The sequence below is a fragment of the Archocentrus centrarchus genome, unplaced genomic scaffold (assembly GCF_007364275.1).
Source record: "Archocentrus centrarchus isolate MPI-CPG fArcCen1 unplaced genomic scaffold, fArcCen1 scaffold_153_ctg1, whole genome shotgun sequence".
Lineage (NCBI taxonomy): Eukaryota > Metazoa > Chordata > Actinopteri > Cichliformes > Cichlidae > Archocentrus > Archocentrus centrarchus.
In genome coordinates, this window is record NW_022060198.1 from 21,533 (window position 1) to 35,082 (window position 13,550).

Genomic DNA, 13,550 nt, shown 5'->3' on the forward strand with positions numbered 1-13,550 from the left:
AGGGCAAAGAGAGAGCCTTATGTGAGGCTGGACATTAAGAAAAGAGAGAATGACTTGTATTGATTGGCTAGGCAGAGTTTGAGCTGAAAAGGATGTGCAGCTGGTTAGGGTGATAAAGGATGGAGATGGAAATGTACTAGTGGAGAGAGTGTGTTGAGAAGATGGAAGGAGCACTTTGAGGAGCTGATCAATGTAGAAAATGAGAGAGGATGACGGATGGAGGACAGTTACTGAATCAGTATGTGCAGAGAATTAGTAAGGTAAGAGCAGCTATGAAGAGGATGAAGAGCGGAAAGGCAATTGGTCCAGATGACAGTCCAGATGGAGTTACGACAATGTCTGGGAGAGAAGGCAGTGAACTTTTTAACCAGACTGTTTAACACAATCTTGGAGAGTGAGAAGATGCCAGAGGAATGGAGAAGAAGTGTACTGATGCTGACTTTCAAGAGCAAAACTAATGTGCAGAGCTGTAGTAACTGCAAAAAGCTGATGAGTCATATCATGAAAATATGGGGAAGAATTGTTGAAGCTAGGTTAAAGAAATGACAAGAAAGTTGCCAAAGAGAGTTCAGGCTCTGTTAAAGAATAGAGATGGTCATACCAAATATTGACTTTCAGACTCATTAGAATTGTACAAACGGAATTGTTTTTGCCTTATATACTTTATTTCCATGTTTGAATAAATCAACCACCAACTCCCGTCCAATCACATCCCCAAAGACGTAGTCTTTGATACTCCGCCCCCTCGTGGGCTTGACCACACCGCCTACTGCAGGCCAGATCACCTGCTGCCCTCTGTCTCTGCAGATGATAACGTGAATGACACACATCCAGATTTAGAGGACAAGAGAAGATCAGGGTCAGCTGTAACATTTGCCTTTGTAATTCACAGATGCATGCACCAGTCATCTTTTAATTAAAAAAAAAACACCTGTCTATGTTGTAATTAATAATACAGTTGATAAATTTTCACAAATAAGGACAAGACTACAATAGTCATTTTTACTGCAAGAAATCAGTGTTACAGTGTTTTTTTTTTTTTTTTTTTTTAGATGTCGGGTATCTTAGAATGTGCATTCAAGTAAAATATATTTTTATTTTGAAATTGAGCCCAGTTTTGGAATACTTTCTGGAGTGGTTTTAAACCTTTTCAGAGATTTTCATTCCCATCTGCTAGAAGTGCATCTGGTGAAGAAAGACTGCTTTTTTTTTTTAAAGACAAAAAAAAAACAAAACTGAGGGACAATCTATTGGGACCAGCTAATAAAGCATTTACCCTACTGTACTTGAGACTTTTATTCAGAGTTTGAGCTTTCATAGCAGCCACACATTTTGATTCCAAGTAAAGTCAATATTTATTTATTCCAGGTGAAGACTGAATGACTGAGAGCCAATTGTGACAGCGGCCCAAGGAATGGTTAACTTGCAATTCTGCAACTTCTTAATGTCTGTGTTGCGTACAGAAGACAGGGAAGGGTGGCTGACACTGTGTGTGTGTGTGTGTGTGTGAGAGAGAGAAAGAGAGAGAGAGAGATGATTAAATATTGCCTCATATATATATATATACACATATATATTGCCAAATATGCAACATTCACACAGAGGATGACTGCTACTTGGTGCAATGTTTGTACTCTAAAGATTAAGTAACAGATGAATAAAGACATTTGTTTTGATTTATTTTATAAGACAGAACACAGAGCTGCTCTTAACCATAACACTGAATTTTATTTTCCTGATTCATTCATTGTCCAGGTGGTACATTCGTCCATACAGGCAGGCGGTGACCAGACCAGCTTTCATGTTTGAATGTTTCATGGTCACTCTCCCATCTGCAGCTTTCTCCAGATTCTCTGGCTGCTCCAGGATCATTCGGCTTGTCAGAATGGATGGATACACGTACTTGGTGTCAAAGTTCCCCTCCAACAGGAAGTCCATTTTAGACTCTGCTTCTTCCACCACCTGCCCACATGAGCTCTGATCCAACTCTGCACAACGGACTATTGCACACACCTGTAGATATTTGAGATGTGGCAAATCAAAGTGAGCAGAGTCACGGTCAATTTTATGCATTTGATAAATATTCAAAATTTATTTCATTCCTACCTGCAGCGCATAGCGTCCATCAACAACGTGCAGTCCTGCAAATGCACCGAGTGCATAGAGCTCTTTATGGTCTTGCAGTAACCACCTGTACTGCAGGTGGCAGCAGAAAGTACCGTTGCACACTTTAACGTCGCCCTCAGTCTCGTTCAAGTGGACAAAAGTAAATGGGTCAGACATCATGGATGAGACGAAGGTGGGGTAAGAGGAAGGGCCTGAATCAAGAGAAGAATCATCACAGCTTTCTTGGTAGCAGTACCCAGAATCTGTAGCCACTGATGATGTGAACTTACCACCACCTGCCCCCTCCTCTTTGGCTGTATTATGTTTCACTCCCAGTGGCTCTAAAACTGGCACCCTGGCCACCAGCAACCTGCCCTCCTCTGGGTCTCCTTTCCAGGCGTGATGGTAGGTGGCAGAAAACGGGGTGTAGATGCCGCTTCCTTTCATGATGCGTTCGTCATTACGAATGTTGGCAGCTAGTAGGGTGACGTTGGCACCCAGACTGAACGCCCTGTGAAACTGAACTGAATCCAGCAGGGGGAGCGCGTTCATCCAAGCCGTTGGAAAGATCAATTGACGCACACCCTGAAAGAGGTGCAAAGAAGAAGTGATGGATATCAAAGTCAATTTCAGCAGTTTGATATGTATTCTGAGTGTGTATGTGATTATATTTTTACCCTCTCCACCAGGACCACTGCAGGATCATGAAACAGGATGTCAAAGAAGATGAACAGGCCAAACTTTCCAGCAAAAGGTGTATCAAACGTTATGACTTCAAGTTCTGGAGGTGTGTCAAAGGACTCCTCAAAAGAAAAGCTTTTGTTTGTGGTAGCGTGCCACCAGAAGGCCATCTGACCTGTATGAAAGAAGACACTTTAAAGGCATCACTCAAATGATGCAGTCAGTGCTGCCAGTCCACATTTCACTCAGTATAGTTGCAGTATTCAGTGTAGTTACTTTTTTTTGCAGTAAATTCTCCCATAGCAACTGGTACCAGAAGTTATAACTTTGACTCTAGCAAATTTATGGTGTTTTTGGCACTAGTGCCAATCTTTTATAGTGGACATCTGGTCCTTATTTAGGCACATGCACTGCATCTGTGGAGAATAGGTTCAGAGACAAGGAAATTGCTTATTTGTCCACTCCTTTAATTTACATTTTAAGAGTTAAACTATAGTCAGGCGATGAAAGGGATAATTTGAGGACCTCCTTAATCCCACTGACACGCGTTCTGTAACAGAGTCTGGGGGCGAGGGGGACAACTCACCCATCAATAGGGGTGAGCTCAATGAGGTGGTTAAACAACTCCTTGGTGGCAGGGCCACTGGGGTGAATGAGATTCACCCTGAGTTCCTGAAGGGGCTGCAAGTTGTAGGGCTGTCTTGGTTGACATGCCTCTGCAACGTTGCATGGAGATCTGAGGTGGTGCCATTGGATTGGCAGACTGGGGTGGTGGTCTCCATCTTTAACTAGGGAGGCCAGAGGGTTGTGCTCCAACTATCATGGGATCACACTCCTCACCCTCCCCGGTATGCCAAGGTGCTAGAAAGGAGGGTCCATCTGTTAGTTAAACCTCAGTTTTAAGAGGATCAATGCGGTTTTCGTCCTGGTTGTGGAACGCTGGACCAGCTCTTTATCCTCTCAGGGGTACTGGAGTGTGCATGGGACTTTGCCCATCCAGTCTACATGTGTTTTGTGGACTTGGAGAAGGCATTCGACCGCATCCCTCGGGGTAGCCTTTGGGGGGGTGCTGCTGGAGTATGGGGTCTCTGGCCCGTTGTTGCAGGCCATTCAGTCCTTGTACAACCACAGTGAGAGCTTGGTCCACATTGCAATAAGCAATAAGTCTGACTCATTTCCTGTGGGTGTTGGCCTTTGCCAGGACTGCCCTTTGTCACCAATTCTGTTCATAACTTTTATGGACAGAATTTCCAGGTGTAGCCAAGTGGTGGAAGGCTTCCACCTTGGTGGCCTCAGAATGTCATCTCTGCTTTTTGCAGATGATGTGGTGCTGTTGGCTTTATCAGATGGTGGTCTCCAGCTCACAGTGGAATAGATCACAGCCGAGTGTGAAGCGGCTGGCATGAGAATCAGCACCTCTAAGTTTGATGCCATGGTCCTCAGCTGAGAAAGGGTGGAGTGCCCACTCCGACTCAGGGACGAGTCGCTGCCCCAGGTGGAGGAGTTTAGGTATCTCAGGGTCTTGTTCACGAGTGACGGGAGAAGGGAGCGGGAGATTGACAGACGGATTGGGGCTGCATCTGCAGTGATGCGAATGCTGCACCAGTCTGTCGCGGTAAAGAGGGAGCTGAGCATGAAAGCAAAGCTGTCGATTTGTTGGCCAGTCTACGTCCTTACCCTCATCTCTGGTCACAAGCTTTGGGTAATGACTGAAAGAATGAGATCGTGAATACAAGTGGCAGAAATGACCTTTCTCTGAAGAGTGGCTGGCTTCTCCCTTAGAGATAGAGTGAGGAGTGCAGTCATTCAGGAAGGGCCTCTGCTCCTTCACATCGAAAGGAGCCAGTTGAGGTGGTTCAGGCATCTCACTAGGATGCCTCCTGGGCGCCTCTTGGGTGAGGTGTTCCAGTCATGTCCTACCGGGAGGAGGCCCCGGGGCAGACCCAGGACATGCTGGAGAGATTATATCTTTCGGCTGGCCTGGGAATGCATTAGAGTCCCCCCCCGTACGAGCTGGAGGAGGTGGCTGGGAGAGGAAGGTCTGGGCTTCTCCACTTAGCCCGCTGACCCCTGATAAGTGGAAGAAGATGGATGGAGTTAAGCTGCACCTGAAAGCCACGTTTGTGTTGAACTGCCAGCGTCCATCAGGAGGACAGGACGAGAGGTGCTGGTGTCCAGGGGACAGGGTTGCAGGTCAGGCATGTTGGCCACCAGGTAGAGGTTATTATGACGAGCCATACAGCTCAATCTCTGGACAACCTATGAGTCACAAACATAATCAAGTATGATGAGATTCAGGCACAGTGGCATGTTGTGAGAGTAGGGGGTGCTTGTCATCACCAAATCCAAATGTATGACTGTGAACCTCAGTGTTGTTATATCTGCCCGGCTCCGTGCACGGGTTCCAGCTCTCCTGCTGGGGGTCGGGAATTGTTTCCAGGTAGCCAGCGATGGATGAACGAGTGAAGTTAAATCCATGAATACCATCTTCTGGAAACACCAGGATCTGAGCACCCTGAGAATGAAAAAGAGATGGAGAGATGAGGACTTATTAATCTGCTGCAGTGACCAGAGGCATAGTGCTTTTTGAATGTTTACTTTTCAGTTGCTATTTCTTTAAGACTGACTTTAAGAACATAAAATCATCTGTCTAACCATGTTCACCAGCTCTTACATGCTGCTTACAGCTCTCTCCTCCCGGATGTGTCTTCTCTTTTCTTTTTCATTCTTTCCTGTGGGATAGTTACCCTCTCTCTGTAACTTTGATGCCATCTCTCTCCCTCATGTATTCTCTGGTGAATTTTGAATTCTAGTACTTTTCAGTGTTAAAGTCAGAATTACAGATTTATTTGACAGCTGGAGGCGGGAGTCATCCAAAGGAGGGCTGCTTTAATACAAACTGTTCTACCATGTAAATATGCAGTCTGTGTAACAGCTGACCTGTAAGGTGTGCAGAACAGCAAAAAACATTATTTACTGTCAGATTCTGATATGCCTGTGTACTGAAGACAGACAATAATTGTGTCATGAGCGTAAGTGCACATATTTTTTTTTTATACCAATGCTAGGTGTTTATAAAAGTCAGCATTATGGACTGTAAGATTAGGAAATTAATCTAAGTCACTGCAGCCTCACACAGCCTGCTGAAAAATAAACACTGCCATGCAGGCATTTGGCACATGGCACAGTTATAGTTTTTCACTAACACATATGCTACTTTCCCACCGCCGAGGAGCCGGTGCTCATGCCAGTGCCAGTGCTGGTTTCAATGAACCGGCGAAACACTTAAGAATGGGCCTGCGTTTCCACCGCGTTTCTGTGAACTGCTCCTTTACCCCCCTAATGGTTCAAATAAAGGGACCGGCTCCGGAACCCTGTTGGTGGGAAAGAGGCTATAGAGGGCTCATGATCTGACAGTTGTGTTTCTCTACACATGCCACAGGTCAGCTGTTACCCTCTGATTTCAGGTTTATATGTTCAACATATAAACCTATTCATTGTATATAGTGTTATTATTAGTAGTATTAAGGTTAATATTGTTTGTTGATTTTATATATATTCTTTTCTTAATAGTGTGAATTATTATATCTTTATTTATATTTATAATAACTGCGGCTGCTGTTACACCCAAATTTCCCCTCTGTGGGACAATAAAGGCTGTTTCTTCTTCTTCTTCTTCTATTCCAACATATTATGTTGGAATAGTTTGTAATTATGCGGCTCTTCTCTGGATAATTCCCCAGGACCTCATAGGCCCCCCAGCAATTTCTAACAGATAGCCTGGTGACAAACGACCAAAAAGTGCTTTAGTTTTCAAGATACCCCTACCGGAGGTAGAACTAAACCCAACCGCATTTTTCCTCATCTCTAAGGTCTCCCCTATATGAAATGGATTCTCGGCCAAAAATATTTTACTGCCAAGATGGTTAAATTGATAGATATTGTTATATACTCCAAAACTAAAAAGAGCCCAAATACAGCCTGTCCGCATGGGGGTTAACCCACAAAACTGATGTAGATTAATAACACAAGGCCTGAGAGCTTTCAAAATAGGCAAGTATGTAGTCAGGATTTTGCTTTACCCACTAGAAAAAACTGGATGTGAATATCTTAAAGTATGGGGTAGATAGAGACATTGGAACACATACCTAAAATAGGCGAACATGGAAAAAAAAAAGTTTTGCAAAATGTTTTCATTTACTTTGTAATTGCTTTGCCAAGGATTGTCATAGAAACACATATGATGGCTTGTTGGAAAGGTGAGGTTGTGCTGAATCCATCAATACCAAATATGTAAATGTGACCTGCATAATCAGGGTGCTAAGTCACTTAATGTATGAAGTATGAAGTATTGAGAAAATTGAATCTCCAGTCCCAAGCTTTATTATGCTGCATGTATTGTCATATAACACAGTAGGCTTGTTGAATTAATGTGCTTGTTTTCTAAATCCAGCAATACCACATATGCATAGTCATTTAAAAATGTTGATATGTCCCAATTGAAAGAATACTGCATTTCATTGCAATATACTACACTGTACTGGTAAAATCACCCGAGATGAGTGAGTAGGACAGGAAACCACAAGAGAGTATAACAGTTTGGCCTTGATGGGCCTTATTAATTCAATTTTATGCAATTCAATTTTATTTATATAGCGCCAACTCACAACAAACAGTAGCCTCAAGGCGCTTTGTATTGCGGGTAAAGACCCTACAATAATACAGAGAAAACCCAACAGTCAAAACAACCCCCTATGAGCAAGCACTTGGTGACAGTGGGAAGGAAAAACTCCCTTTTAACAGGAAGAAACCTCCAGCAGAACCAGGCTCAGGGAGGGGCAGTCAGCTGCTGAGGGGGGCTGAGGGGAGAGAGCCAGAGATTAATAACAATTAATGATTAAATGCAGAGTGGAGTATAAACAAAGTAAATAAGGTGATTGAAAAGAAACAGTGCATTATGGGAACCCCCCCAGCAGCCTAGGCCTATAGCAGCATAACTAAGGGATGGTTCAGGGTCACCTGATCCAGCCCTAACTATAAGCTTTATCATAAAGGAAAGTTTTAAGCCTAATCTTAAAAATAGAGAGGGTGTCTGTCTCCCGAATCCAAGCTGGAAGCTGGTTCCACAGAAGAGGGGCCTGAAAGCTGAAGGCTCTGCCTCCTATTCTACTCTTAAGTATCCTAGGAACCACAAGTAAGCCAGCAGTCTGAGAGTAAAGTGCTCTGTTGGGGTGATACGGTACTATGAGTTTTTTGAGATAAGATGGGGCCTGATTATTCAAGACCTTGTAGGTGAGGAGAAGGATTTTAAATTCTATTCTGGCTTCAGCAGGGAGCCAATGAAGAGAAGCCAATATGGGAGAAATCTCTCGCTTTCTAGTCCCTGTCAGTACAGCATTTTGGATCAGCTGAAGGCTTTTCAGGGAGCTTTTAGGACAGTCTGATAATAATGAATTACAATAGTCCAGCCTAGAAGTAATAACTGCATGAATTAGCTTTTCAGCATCACTCTGAGAAAGGATGTTTCTAATTTTAGAAATATTGCACAAATGCAAAAAAAGTCCTACGTATTTCTTTAATATGTGCATTGATAGACATATCCTGGTCAAAAATGACTCCAAGATTTCTCACAGTATTACTGGAGGCCAAAGTAATGCCATCCAGAGTAAGTATCCGGTTTGACACCATGTTTCTAAGATTTGTGGGGCAGAGTACAAGAATTTCAGTTTTATCTGAATTTAGAAGCAGGAAATTAGAGGTCATCCAGGCCTTAATGTCTTTAAGACATTCCTGCAGTTTAATTAATTGATGTGCATCATCTGGCTTCATTGATAGGTAAAGCTGAGTATCATCTGCATAACAATGAAAATTGATGCAATGCTTTCTAAAAATACTGCCTAAGGGAAGCATGTATAATGTAAATAGAATTGGCCCTACCACAGAACTTTGTGGAACTCCATAATTAATAAAACTATAACTTAACTACACACAGTATAAATCAGGAGCAGAACTACATGCATGTCAAGCCCACTGCATTTGCTGATCTCACTGCAGTTGCCATCCTGCCAGTCCTTACTGGTGCCTTCTGATTCATAACAGGCTCAGTGAACCTGTCTTCTCTGAGCCTTCGTCCTCTACCCACTGGGTCCCAGAGAAGAGGCTTGGGCAGGTGGTTGTGACACCACACTGCTGCTTGGTATAAAGCTCTCTGCACATGTTGTGAGAAGGCATCCTCAGTCGGGGGTAAATTAGCTGCTGATGAATTTGTGGTAGATGCTAGTATGTACCTCAGGTCATCCAGGTTAGTGCAGAGACATCCATCCTCCCTGTTCTTTTGGCCATACAAATCCAAACATCCCTTTGCTTGAATAGTACACAAGCAAAACCAGCACATCTGTATCATCACATTTTACAATGAGGCATGACTGTGAAGGTGCAAGGTGTATTGCATGTAACACCAGCCTTGTGTCAGCCTCTTCCTGGTCAATGTTAAGTTCTGTCAAACAATCAATACCTGACTTGCTATTCCTCCTGACCTCACCATTTTCAAAGCCCCTGCCAAGATCACTGTGTTCCCCAACAAGATTCTCTTTGGACCAATACTGATGATGTAGCTGCTGATAAAGCTACATACAGCAGTTTTGTTCCCACTGATCCTCAGATAGTTCTTGTAGTTTGAAACTCTTGCCTGTCCTGTAATAACATGTGTTGCCTGCTGGTTTGAATGGTGCCTCTTCTTTGCCTTTCAAGACCTTTGACTGAGTGTTGATGGTCATAGCTATCAAATACTAGAACAAGACAGCTCATCTGGATGCTCCATGCTCCTGGTGTTTTTTGGAGGGGCTCTTTGCACCAGTGTCACAAAGCTCTTTCATGGCATCCGCATATTCTGTAGTCACGTGTCTTGTCATCAACCTTCTTGTGAGTGCTCCTTTTCTTAATGTGAACCCAATTACTCCACCCTGACTCTTGCCCTCATGATTGATGTTGCTAATATACTCTTTCAAATCATGTGCTTTTTGACTAACTCTATGCGGGCTTTCATATGTCTTGCACTGAGGAGAGGCTTCCGTCGGGCCACTCTGCCATAAAGCCCGGACTGGTGGAGGGCTGCAGTGATAGCTGACTTTGTGGAACTTTCTCCCATCTCCCTACTGCATCTCTGGAGCTCAGCCACAGTGATCTTTGGGTTCTTCTTTACCTCTCTCACCAAGGCTCTTCTCCCACCATTGCTCAGTTTGGCTGGACGGCCAGGCCCAGGAAGAGTTCTGGCCGTCCCAAACTTCTTCCATTTAAGGATTATGGAGGCCACTGTGCTCTGAGGAACCTTGAGTGCTGCAGAAATCCTTTTGGAACCTTGGCCAGATCTGTGCCTTGCCACAATTCTGTCTCTGAGCTCCTTGGGCAGTTCCTTCAACCTCATGATTCTCATTTGCTCTGACATGCACCGTGAGCTGTGAGGTCTTATATAGACAGGTGTGTGCCTTTCCTAATTAGGTCCAATCAGTTTAATTAAACACAGCTGGACTCCAGTGAACGAGTAGAACCATCTCAAGGAGGATCAGAAGAAATGGACAGCATGTGAGTTAAATTTGAGTGTCACAGCAAAGGGTCTGAATACTTATGACCATGTGATATTTCAGTTTTTCTTTTTTAATAAATTTGCAAAAATTTCTACATTTCTGTTCTTTTCTGATGAGCTGGGGTGCTGAGTGTACATTAATGAGAAATAAAATGAACTTTTTTGATTTTAGCAAATGGCTGCAATGAAACAAAGAGTGAAAATTTTAAAGGGTCTGAATACTTTCTGTATCACTGTATCATGAATGGCATGGCTCTTCTGCAGAGTCTCCATGATTCGTTCAGACATTCAATGATCTCGGAGAATGTGTTTGGAAAAAGATCACAACGTCAATGGGAGAAGAAGGCATTAGCTGTCTTGTTCTAGTATTTGATAGCTATGACCATCAACAGTCAAAGATCGTGAAAGGCACCATTGAAACCAGCAGGCAACACGTTATTACAGGCCAGGAAAGAGTTCCAAACTACAAGAACTATCTGAGGATCAGTGGGAACAAAGCTGCTGTATGTAGCTTTATCAGCAGCTACATCATCAGTATTGGTCCAAAGAGAATCTCGTTAGGGAACACAGTGATCTTGGCAGGTGGCTTTGAAACTGGTGAGGAGGTCAGGAGGAATAGCAAGTCAGGTATTGAACTTTACGGTGACCAGGAAGAGGCTGACACAAGGCTGGTGTTACATGCAATACACCTTGCACCTTCACAGTCATGCCTCATTGTAAAATGTCACAGCCACCTGCCCAAGCCTCTTCTCTGGGACCCAGTGGGTAGAGGATGGAGGCTCAGGGAAGACAGGTTCATTGAACCTGTTATGTATCAGAAAGTACCAGCACCTAAAGAGGTCCATGACCCTACACACCTGTACTGTAAAGACAGCAGCTGCAGTGAGATCAGCAAATGCCAGCGTCTGTCAGTGGGCTTGACGTGCATGCAGTTCTGCTCCTGCTCTTTCTCAAACTGTACAAATATGACCAATTTTGTTACTGATGATTATTTGAACGAGTGGCAGTGATGTGTTTCAGTTGTGACATCATGGGGAGCCGACTTCACCAAATTATTTATTGGAGATGGCCTACCCCCCAGAATGGCCACCAGAAGCAGTGTGTTCTGCTAAAAGCCTCAGGCTTAAAACTGGACACTGCAGCTCGAGAAAAGGAGGAATTCCACCTCCAAGCTTGTTTGGTTTGTTGGATGGCCTTTTGTTTGATTTGAGTCAGGAATTTGCTTTATACTGTGTGTGTGGTTAAATTATAGCTTTATTATTAAGGCCCATCAAGGCCAAACTGTTATACTCTCTTGTGGTTTCCTGTCCTACTCACTCATCTTGGGTGATTTTACCAGTACAGTGTAGTATATTGCAATGAAATGCAGTATATTCTTTCAATTGGGACATATCACACATTTTTAAATGACTATGCATATGTGGTATTGCTGGATTTAGAAAACAAGCACATTAATTCAACAAGCCCATGACAATACATGCAGCATAATAAAGCGTGGGACTGGAGACTCAATTTTCTCAATACTTTTCAGTTGGGGCACTTCATACATTAAGTGACTTAACACCCTGATTATGCAGGTCACATTTACATATTTGGTAATGATGGATTCAGCACAACCTCACCTTTCCAAAAAGCCATCATATGTGTTTCTATGACAATCCTTGGCAAAGCAATTACAAAGTAAATGAAAACATTTTGCAAAACTTTTTTTTTTTCCATGTTCGCCTATTTTAGGTATGTGTTCCAATGTCTCTATCTACCCCATACTTTAAGATATTCACATCCAGTTTTTTCTAGTGGGTAAAGCAAAATCCTGACTACATACATGCCTATTTTGAAAGCTCTCAGGCCTTGTGTTATTAATCTACATCAGTTTTTGTGGGTTAACCCCCATGCGGACAGGCTGTATTTGGGCTCTTTTTTAGTTTTGGAGTATATAACAATATCTATCAATTTAACCATCTTGGCAGTAAAATATTTTTGGCCAAGAATCCATTTCATATAGGGGAGACCTTAGAGATGAGGAAAAATGCGGTTTGGTTTAGTTCTACCTCCGGTAGGGGTATGTCAAAAATTTGGGGGCATTGTCACTAGCCTAAGAGGAATTCACATGCAGTAGCCTTAATTTAAGTAATTATAGTTCGTTATAGGTACAATAATTTGAGGGACATATCAGAAAGAATCACGAGGAAGCACAAAGCAACGAGTAATGCTGTTTTATAACTAGAAGAGATTTAAATGTGTGCATACCTGCTGGGCTGCCCGGGCTGCCTGCTCCTCGTAAATATCCAGGTTTTTCTGCATGTGTTGCAGAGCATCGTGGCGGGACACGGGCACGCGTGGGTTCGGGTTCAGGATTATTTTGTGCTCGTACACAGCAGCAACGTACGTTGAGTCCACCGCGGGGTCCGTTTCACCGACGACTGACGCCAAATAAACACTGGCTAAAAGTGCAACGAACAACATCGTTTCCTCCTCCTTTCCCCCCAGAGACTTAACAGCTGTGCGCCAACACGGATCATAAATAGAGGTCAGAAGTCCTCCACGAATCATGCTGAGTCAGCTCAATTTTCTAGTTAAGAAGCTCCTCCTGCGAAGCAGTGTGATTTCCCATAAACAGCCGTTATTGTGTCGGTTCCTGTTTTTTTTTTGTTTTTTTTTTTAATTAATTAAGTGACCTCCAGTGGTTTTTGATCCATTTGATGGTAGAATGAACGACTGATATTGTCATTTGGATTGGAAGGCTTTTCCTTTTCCTAATTTCTTTCCTTCCTCCTTTTCCTAAAAATAGAACCAGCAATGAAAAATATCACTTTGTTGCAAAGGTTGTAGTTTAAAAGAAACCATAAAGCTCATAAAATTAAAAAAAAAAAAAAAAAAAAAAAAAAAAAAATATATATATATATATATATATTATATTATATATATATATATATATATATATATATTATTCCAATTTTTTTTCCTGCTGAACAGATGATCCAGTGTAATTCTTTTCCTCCTCTTTGTTAACCGAAGTAAAATTTCCTCCTCCATCACTTCTAACTGGAGCCTGTTCTCTTCTACCTGTGAACATAAGTGTGCATGTTTCAAAAACTGTTACACAAATAAAAGTTATTATTGTATTATCATCCATCCATCCATCCATCCATTTTCTTCCGCTTATCCGGGGCCGGGTCGC

General features: G+C 42.8%; 1 pseudogene; it reads right to left on the reverse strand.

Annotated features, from left to right (window-relative positions):
* Nucleotides 1-1,712: 1,712 nt before the first annotated feature.
* Nucleotides 1,713-12,838, reverse strand: LOC115775483 (biotinidase-like; annotated as a pseudogene).
* Nucleotides 12,839-13,550: the final 712 nt, after the last annotated feature.